A 9,934-nucleotide genomic window follows, 5' to 3' on the forward strand; every position below is an offset into this window, starting at 1 on the left:
GAAGGAAGAAGGTAAGCTCTCCCTCCCTGTCCCACCCCCTCACTCTTTCCCTCCCTGTCCCACCCCCTCACTCTTTCCCTCCCTGTCCCACCCCCTCACTCTTTCCCTCCCTCCCCCTCTCTCTTCCTCCCCCGTCTCTCCCTGCTTTACTCTCCCTCCCCCTCTCCTCACGCTCTCCCTCCCTCACCCTCTCTCTCTCCCTCCCCCTGTCTCTCCCTGCTTTACTCCCTCTCCCTCCCCCCTCCCTCCTCCCCCCCTCTCCTCCCCCCTCCCCCTCTCCCTCCCTCCTCCCCCTCCCTCCCTCCCCCACTCCTCCCCCTCCCCCTCCCTCCCTCTCTCGCTCCCCTCCCCCCACCCTCTCTCGCTCCCCCACCCTCTCTCCCCTCCCCCCACCCTCCCCCCACCCTCTCTCCCCTCCCCCCACCCTCCCCCCACCCTCGCTCCCCTCCCCCACCGTCTCTCCCCCCCCACCCTCTCTCCCCTCCCCTCACCCTCTCTCTCCCCTCCCCCACCCTCTCTCTCCCCTCCCCCCACACTCTCTCTCCCCTCCCCCACCCTCTTTCACCCCTCCCCCAATCCTCTCTCTTTCCCCCCTCCCCCCTCCCTCTTTCTCTCCCCCTCCCCCACCCTCTCTCTCCCCCCACCGTCTCTCTCCCCCCTCCATCTCTCTCTCCCCCTCCCTCTCTCTCTCCCCCTCCCTCTCTCCCTCCCCTCTCCCTCTCTCTCCCCCTCCCCCCACCACTCCCCCTCCCCCCACCCCCTCCCCCACCCTCTCTCTCTCCCCCTCCCCCCACCCTCTCTCTCTCCCCCTCCCCCCACCCTCTCTCTCTCCCCCTCCCCCCACCCTCTCTCCCTCCCCTCCCCCCACCCTCTCTCTCTCCCCTCCCCCACCCTCTCTCTCTCCCCCCACCCACTCTCTCTCCCCCCTCCCCCACTCTCTCTCTCCCCCTCCCCCCACTCTCTCTCTCTCCCCCCACTCACTCTCTCTCTCCCCTCCCCCCTCTCTCTCTCGCTCCCCTCCCCCCACCCTCTCTCCCCTCCCCCCACCCTCCCCCCACACTCTCTCCCCTCCCCCCACCGTCTCTCCCCTCCCCCACCCTCTCTGCCCTCCCCTCACCCTCTCTCTCCCCTCCCCCCACCCTTTCTCTCCCCTCCCCCCACACACTCTCTCCCCTCCCCCACCCTCTTTGCCCCTCCCCCAACCCTGTCTCTTTCCCCCTCCCCCCTCCCTCTCTCTCTCCCCCCTCCCCACCCTCTCTCTCCCCCTCCCTCTCTCGCTCCCCCTCCCTCTCTCTCTCCCCCCTCCCTCTCTCTCCCCTCCCCCCACCCCTCCCCCTCCCCTCTCCCACTCCCCCTCCCCCACCCTCTCTCCCTCCCCCTCCCCTCTCTCTCTCCCCCTCCCCCCACCCTCTCTCCCTCCCCTCCCCCCACCCTCTCAATTCACAATTCACAATTCAAATCGCTTTATTGGCATGATAAGTTACATCTTATGTTGCCAAAGCATCAAAATACATTTATGGTTTAGCACATAAACGCAGTTCTATTCATACAGTGTATAAACAGGTATATCCCTGAGTGTATAAATATACATTCGCATTGTTTATATATATTCTTTTCTTAGTTTACTGGTTGTCCCTCTGTTCATGGCAAGCTGTAACATAGTGTGCCGCCAGTGTTATACAGCTTCTCTCCTCTCCCAGTAGGAATGGGAGTTTTTGGTTGTCATTCAGATTTCTGAAATCAGGGCATATTTGTGAGAATTTTTGGTAGAAATTCTCCCTGATGCCCTGATATTTTCCACATGCTGTGAGGAAGTGCATCTCTGTCTCCACCACTCCCTGGCTGCAGTGAGAGCATATCCTGTCCTCTCTTGGCAGCCTGGTCTGCCTGTGTCTGCCTTTTTCGATCGCTAGGCTATGTTCGCTAAGTCTGTACCTTGTCAAGGTTCTTCTCAGTTTGTTATCCTTTACCATGGTCAGGTAATCAGCTATGTTGTATTGTCTGTTTAGGGCCAAGTAGCAATTGAGTTTGCTTTGGGTTTTTGTTGTCTCTCTCTCCCCTCCCCCCACCCTCTCTCTCTCCCCCCCACCCACTCTCTCTCCCCCCTCCCCCCACTCTCTCTCTCTCTCCCCTCCCCCCCACTCTCTCTCTCTCTCTCTCTCTCCCCTCCCCCCACTCTCTCTCTCCCCCCTCCCCCACTCTCTCTCTCCCCCTCCCCCCACTCTCTCTCTCCCCCCTCCCCCCACTCACCCTCTCTCTCCCCTCCCCCTCTCTCTCTCTCTCCCCTCCCCCCACTCTCTCTCTCTCCCCCCTCCCCCCACCCTCTCTCTCTCCCCCCTCCCCCCACCCTCTCTCTCTCCCCTCCCCCTCTCTCTCTCCCCTCCCCCCACCCTCTCTCCGCTCCCCCACCCTCTCTCTCTCCCCCCACCCTCTCTCTCTCCCCCCACCCTCTCTCTCTCCCCTCCCCCACCCTCTCTCTCTCCCCTCCCCCCACCCTCTCTCTCTACCCTCCCCCCACCCTCTCTCCTCTCCCCCACCCTCTCTCTCTCCCCCACCCTCTCTCTCTCCCCTCCCCCCTCTCTCTCCCCTCCCCCCACCCTCTCTCCTCTCCCCCACCCTCTCTCTCTCCCCCCACCCTCTCTCTCTCCCCCCCACCCTCTCTCTCTCCCCTCCCCCCACCCTCTCTCCTCTCCCCCACCCTCTCTCTCTCCCCCCACCCTCTCTCTCTCCCCCCCACCCTATCTCTCTCCCCTCCCCCCACCCTCTCTCTCTCCCCTCCCCCACCCTCTCTCCCCTCCCCCCACCCTCTCGCTTTCCCCTCCCCCCACCCTCTCTCTCTCTCTCTTCCCTCTCCCTCCTCTCTCTCCCCTCCCCCCACTCTCTCTCTCTCTCCCCCCTCCCCCCACTCACCCTCTCTCTCTCCTCTCCCCCCACTCCGTCTCTCTCCCCTCGCCCACCCTCTCTCTCTCCCCTCCCCCCACCCTCTCTCTCTCCCCCCCACCCACTCTCTCTCCCCCCTCCCCCCACTCTCTCTCTCTCTCCCCTCCCCCCCACTCCCTCTCTCTCCCCCCTCCCCCCACTCTCTCTCTCCCCCTCCCCCACTCTCTCTCTCCCCCTCCCCCCCTTCCCCCACTCACTCTCTCTCTCCCTCCCCCCTCTCTCTCTCTCTTCCCCTCCCCCCACTCTCTCTCTCTCTCCTCCCCCCACCCTCTCTCCTCTCCCCCACCCTCTCTCTCTCCCGCCACCCCTCTCTCTCATCTCCCCACCCTCTCTCTCTCCCCTCCCCCACCACTCTCTCTCTCCCCTCCCCCCACCCTCTCTCTCTCCCCTCCCCCCACCCTCTCTCCTCTCCCCCACCCTCTCTCTCTCCCCCCACCCTCTCTCTCTCCCCCCACCCTCTCTCTCTCTCCCCTCCCCCACCCTCTCTCTCTCCCCTCCCCCACCCTCTCTCTCTCCCCTCCCCCACCCTCTCTCTCCCCTCCCCCCACCCTCTCTCTCTCTCTCTTCCCCCACCCTCTCTCTCTCTCTCTTCCCTCTCCCTCCTCTCTCTCCCCTCCCCCACTCTCTCTCTCTCTCCCTCCCCCCTCCCCCACTCACCCTCTCTCTCTCCCCTCCCCCCACTCCGTCTCTCTCCCCTCCCCCCACCCTCGCTCTCTCCCCTCCCCCCACCCTCTCTCTCTCCCCCCTCCCCCCACCCTCTCTCTCTCCCCCCACCCTCTCTCTCTCCCCCACCCTCTCTCTCCGCCCACCCTCTCTCTCTCCCCCCACCCTTTCTCTCTCCCCCCACTCTCTCTCTCTCCCCCCACCCTCTCTCACTCCCCCACCCTCTCTCTCTCCCCTCCCCCCATCCTCTCTCTCTCTCCCCTCCCCCCACCCTCTCTCCCCTCCCCCCACCCTCTCTCCCCTCCCCCCCACCCTCTCTCTCTCCCCTCCCCCCACCCCTCTCTCTCCCCTCCCCCCACCCTCTCTCTCTCCCCTCCCCCCACCCTCTCTCTCTCTCTCTTCCCTCTCCCTCCCTGCCCCTCTCCCTCTCCCTATCCTCTCCCTCTCCTCCCTCCCTATTTCTCTGTCTCTCTGACGTCTGTTCCCCTCTGCCGCTCTCAGTTTTTCTTCTGCCGTGGTGCCCGATTTGCTACTCCAGGGCCCCGCCGTCCGCCCCGCTCTCCGGGGCAAGTTAAGAGCCGGGCTCCGGCCCCACACCCACACCGCCAGGCATCAGCACCCGGGGAACCCGCCCACCGCCTAACGTGAACAAAGACCCTCACCTGTCCACGGAGTTGAAGTCTCCGAAAGTGGCCACGGTGCCCCGGCCTCCTTCCCCCCGCGCATTCAGGAGGCGTGGGGAAGAGAGAGAGACACAGACTGGCGGGGGGGGGGGGAAGAGTTAGACGCCGCCGCGCACCTGCTCCGCGGAGCTCCGTGCCGCCACCGCCGCATCAGCCTTTACTAAGATGGCGGCGGTAGCGGCGCTCGGCTGAGGCCCGCCCCTCCAGCCTTCACTAAGATGGCGGCGATCGGGGGCCGCTTGTTGACTGGGGCCGGGAGGGTGCCTACCCTCGGGCGTGGGTGCGGAGGAGAGGCCGAGGCTTCGAGGCCTACCTGGAAAAAACGGGGGAAAGGTAGGAAAATTAATGAGATTAGATAAAAGATTTAGAAAGTAATTAACTTTTTTTTAAAAAACAATATGTGTTTTAAAAGCAACTTTTTTTTTAAAGACGCAGAAAGCGGGAAAAGGAAAGGAAAAGTTTGGAATCAAGATGGCCGCGACTCACCTCGGTTCAGAACGATAAGGCCCGCCCACACACGCACTGATTGGTCGACCGTCAGGTCACCGAAGCGTAGGATTGGTTCAATCGTCCCGTCACTCGACTCTAGGAGGGCCCGCCCACACACGCCAGGAACCCGGCGTACGATTGGTCAACCTCGACGTCACTCTATCGCTAATGAGCAAATAATGAGATGCTAATGAGCGGAATTTTGAACGTTTTTTGGATACCGCGGGCGCAATTTTTGTCCGGCCGAAACGTAAATACGCTTACGACCGTTTTTGGAATGGTAAGATTTCTTTTGACGTGGGTACGCTCTAGAACTTTCGAGTGCATAGCCGGACAGACGCACACCGAAGGACAGACAGACAGACAGATAGACAGATAGACAGACAGATAGACAGACAGACAGACAGACAGATACAATATGGATACTAACAGAATAACATTTACAGTGAATTTTAATCTATTTTCATAACTTTCTTTGTAACATTTAAATAACAAACTATGTCACACTATCCCTGCTCGCAGGCTAAATCTTACTTTACTGACGAGCGAATCTCTGAAACTAGTCAGTGCTCAACTTAGAATGAGAATTTTTCACTCTCCGCACCTGATTTCCAGTCCAGATTACTACAGATGACTGGTTTCAAACTAGTGGGAAGCCAAAGACTTGACCTCTGACCCTTCCCCAGCTCTCTGGGGGTAGTATTAACCTACACCACCGGTCGGGACAATGATTGGATTAGGTGCAACGTTAGTTTTACACCCCACCTGATGCTACTCTGCATTGACTTCAATGGAGAATAAAATCGGGTGTGGTGTAAATCCAGCATTGCATTCGATCCCGTCAATTTTGCCAATGGCCAGGATAGGTTTAAAATGACCTCCTCTGTGTCTAGGGAATGGCCCAATTAAGCTAGAAACCAAAACTAGCTTCTTGGTGTGGACTTCCCTGCCAGCTACCTCTACTAGGTTCATATGAATTAAGCCATTCAAACATTATACTCAATTTCCTAGTGGGAATGCTTTAATGAATCTCATTGGGGGGAATTTTAACCTAAAAGAACGGTGGGTTGGGGATGCGGGGGTAGTTAAAGTGCTAAAAATTGTAATCCTGACCTGAACCCGCCTCCAACCCGCCCAATTCTGGTTTTAACAGAGGCAGGCTGGGGGGAGGGACAGGACGGGGGGGGGGGACAGGATGGGGATGGACAGCCAACCCGCTGCCAGGAGGCGGGACATCAATTTAAATATTACAATGAGGCTGGAAGCCTCTTCTTTAACCTCCGTTTAGTTTTTATCTGCATCTGGTCGGGTTTTACACACTTCGTAAAACCCGGCAGTTACAGCAAGGCGAGGACTGCTGGATCCAAGAGGTAAGTGCCTTTATACCTAGCTCCTGGATTCAGGGTCCCTGCATAGCCCACCCCCGCGGTCAGAGACCCCCCCACCCCACAAAACCTCTGACCGCCTTCCCGGACCCCCCCCCACTCCCGATGGTCCTCAGGCCGGCCACGATTCTCCGGGGTTGGTCCCGATCTTCCTCCCCACCGCATCAATGATCTTGAGGCTGGCCACGATCCTCCGGTGGCTGGCCTCGATTTTCCTCCCCCGGCCCCACGACGTCCCCGACCTTCTCTTTTCCTCACCCCACATCCTCCGGAGGCCGACACCGGCCCCCACCTGATCCCTCCCTCCCTCCCCTGTGCGGTCTAGTGCCGCAGGCCTACCCTCCTGCAGCCAGCCAGCCTCTCCACCTGACTGGCTGCGGGCAGGAAACAGAGGCTTCAGATGCAAATCAGGCCCTGCCGTTAAAGTCGGCAGGGCCTGTGAGAAACCCATTTTCCAAGGTTTCCCGACCACCTCAGAGCCCCGCCGTCCCCAACCTGCCTTCCCCATGAAAATCCAACCCATTGTCTCAATCTGATCTGGCATGTGGGAAAGATCCTGGACAGATGCTTTGACTGAGTCTGATTCACATTTCCAGAACATGCGTGTCTGTGGATTTAATCAATGGTTAATTTAATTTAATAGCAATATCTTCATGTAAATTACCTAAAATTTTTCCGAAGTGAAAAATCTTGAAATGCAATGCAATTTTTTTTTTGTTATCCTCTTAAATTCTTAAATTGAGAACTCACGATGTGGCACACATCGATTAATTTGGATTTCATATGTTGCTACTTCTGGCCTGGTTCTGGGTGGGGCGTTCACTTTTAGAGCAGGTTGACCTTTTTCTTCTTAAACAATTGTAGCAGTTTGATACAACTGAGTAGCTTGCTAGGGGAGGTAAGAATCAACCACACTGGTTTGGGACTGGAGTCACATATAGGCCAGACCAGGTAAGGGCTTTAGGGGGGAAATTTGGTATCGCCCCATTTGGGGCGCCATTATTGGCGGGGCGCAAAGTTTAGCGCCTGGCGCTAATTATCTCCACCGACGGCAAACTTGGCTTTTATTGCCCCTGGAGGTGATTGGAGCGTTAAATCAGGCGCTACACACCTCTCTTGAGGCGCTAAGGCCGAGGAGCGAGGCGCTACCTCAGAGGGCGGGCGCAGCGCAGGTGCTGTCAGTTAGCGATTGAACACAGGCACACTTGCACCGGTCAGTTCTTAAAGGGGAGGGTCGATCTTGCTCTGCAGCCACTCCCTGCTCATTGGAGCCTTGAATCTCAGCCTGGGCAGACCTGTGGCTAAATCTTGCAGACAAGTACTATGGAGAGGGCCAGGGAGCGAGCACAGCGCTTCTGCGAGCGGGCCTTGGAGGCTCTGGTTGGCGCGGTGGAGCACAGAAGATCCATTCTGTACCCAGAGAATGGCAGGAGGCCTTTGCCACGCAAGTACAGAACAGTGTGGAGGGAGGTGGCTCAGAGAGGCTCCTCAAGCAGCATGGTGCCTAGGACCCATCTCCAATGTAGGAAAAAGTTCAACGACCTCACTCGGGTCATCAGGGTGTGTGCTTTTTTTTCAAAACCTCTCCATCCCTCCATCTCAACCTCACTTTATGGCCAGAGGGTCTTAAAAGCCCCAATGCCCAACACTCATCCAACACCCATGGCCCTTTCATCAAACACACACGCACATTCCACACTTTACATACAGTAAGGGCTATTCAGCTGTGGCAGGCATTTCAGGCAAGACCATGGCTGCATACAGTAAGCGCTATTCAACTATGGGAGGCACATCAGGCAAGACCATGGCTGCATACAGTAAGGGCTATTCAACTATGGGAGGCACATCAGGCAAGACCATGGCTGCATACAGTAAGCGCTATTCAACTATGGCATGCATTTCAGGCAAGACCATGGCTGTATATTTACTCAGACGCCGTCCTTTTTCTTGCAGGCTAAGCTGTCTCATAATAGGAGACAGCAGCAACGGACCGGCGGAGGGCGGCCTCAGCTGCAACCCCTCAGTGATCTTGAGGTGCCCATCCACAGGATTGTGGCAAGCTGGGTGATTGGTCCTGTCGCCACTGGAGACGCCGACCCCGTTCTGGACAGCAATGATAAGGTCTTCACCTTTTTGTCCTCTCTCCGCTCACTTGTTCCTCACAACAGCAGACTTTGACACTTTCAATCCAAATCACTAAATCGCTGCACTCATGCCTCCCTTGCTGCCACCCTGTCCTCACGCTAAAGCCACTCTTGTACCTCCCTGCTTTCAGATGGTGATTCACCAGGTGAGGAGACTGGCCCTCAAGCTGCCAGTGGGAGTAAAGCTGAAGGCAAGGAGGAAGAAGAAGCCGGAGCATCAGCGCCACCCTCTCCTGAGGAAGCCCATGCCCACACTGGGAACACGCCTTCCCTGGGGGGGAGTAGGGGGGAATGGTCTGATGAGGGTGAAGCTCCAGGACCCAGCGGGCTGCAGCAACGCGATGGGGGTAGGGAAGCTCGGGGGCCTTCTCCCCAGAGGGAGAGTATGCCATCGAGTCCTGCTGCACTGGACGCAGAGGAGGAGCGGGTCCTCGCTGAAATGAGCACCCAGGCGGAGCGCAGGCACACTGAGCTCATGGCTGCAGTGGCAAGGGTGCCCGAATCCATTGAATCACTGGCAAGGAGTGTGGAGCACTTCGGTGTAGCACAGGCGGCTGCCACACAAATGCTTAATGCTGCAATGCAGTCACTGGCTGGTCTCATGCAGATGCAGATTGAGGTCACGCGCGCACTGACTGCTGCCACCCTTGCTGGATCGGGCACATTTCCCCAGGGCTCTCACCACACCGCAGCAGGCCAGCAATCTGTGCTCCATCAGGTTGCTCCGGATGCTGAAGTGCTGCCCCGTGGGAGTGCCAGTGTGTCGGTCGAGCAGGGAGTTGCTGTCCTCTCTCAAGATGACAGCATTCCTGTTGCCACCACTGGCACTTCTCCACTGCAGTTGCCACCACCTGTAGGACAGACTGCTGCTGCCCATGCAGAGTTGGTGCAGTCAGCAGCCGGACCCTCCAGGCCCAGAGCTGGTCCAGGCCGTCCTTCAAGGGCATCTGCAGTCTCAGTTTGTGACAAGCAGCAGCCTTCCCCCAGCCTTGCTCCAGCCACTGGGGTCCCATTACGGAGGAGCTGCAGGGTGGGAAGGGGAGAATTTTGCAAGGGAAGGAGATCACCCTCAAAAGGCAAAAAGTAGGAGGTGTGACAAAATGTTTTTCATTGTTTTACTAAAGTCTGAGGTTCGTGGTCAAATTTTTGTAACTGTTTTGGACATTGTCTCCAGGTTGTGAGAGCCAGTTATGTTAATGACTGTTTTTTTTGTGTTTCTTTCTATTAGTTTGTCACGCGGAAATGAGACACACAGAGTTTGTCAAATAAAGAAGTTTCTGTATTCAAAATGTACATGTTTGGTCTTTGCAGTCATTGTTGCCTTGACCGGCTTAGGGGTTGCCGGATGGTTTCATTCAGGTTGTTTGAATGGCAGAAGCCATTTCCTCAGAGGGGGCCTAGAAGCAACTTGCTATGAGCCTTTGACGGACAGCCCTTCCACTTTGTACATTGTGTGCCTCCCTCCCGCCTTGGTGCTGCTGATGATCATCCTCTGCATCTTTCTCCTCCTCTTCCTCCTCATCCTCTGCTGGTGCTCCAATGCCTGGTGGCATTGGCTGGGTCCTGAGGATTGCAAGGTTATGCAGCACGCAACACACAACAACGAAGTGGGAGACTTGCTCAGGCGAGT

At 57.8% G+C, this 9,934-nt stretch overlaps 1 long non-coding RNA gene across 1 annotated transcript; it reads left to right on the forward strand.

Moving 5' to 3' along the window:
* The first annotated feature begins 6,009 nt into the window (after nucleotides 1-6,009).
* Nucleotides 6,010-9,597, forward strand: LOC147113815 (uncharacterized). The gene is made up of 2 exons (XR_015079276.1): nucleotides 6,010-6,145; nucleotides 8,114-9,597. It is a non-coding gene; the product is annotated as an uncharacterized LOC147113815 (long non-coding RNA).
* Nucleotides 9,598-9,934: the final 337 nt, after the last annotated feature.

Source organism: Somniosus microcephalus, chromosome 8, assembly GCF_052327205.1.
Source record: "Somniosus microcephalus isolate GS21.2 chromosome 8, FLI_Smic_1.0, whole genome shotgun sequence".
Lineage (NCBI taxonomy): Eukaryota > Metazoa > Chordata > Chondrichthyes > Squaliformes > Somniosidae > Somniosus > Somniosus microcephalus.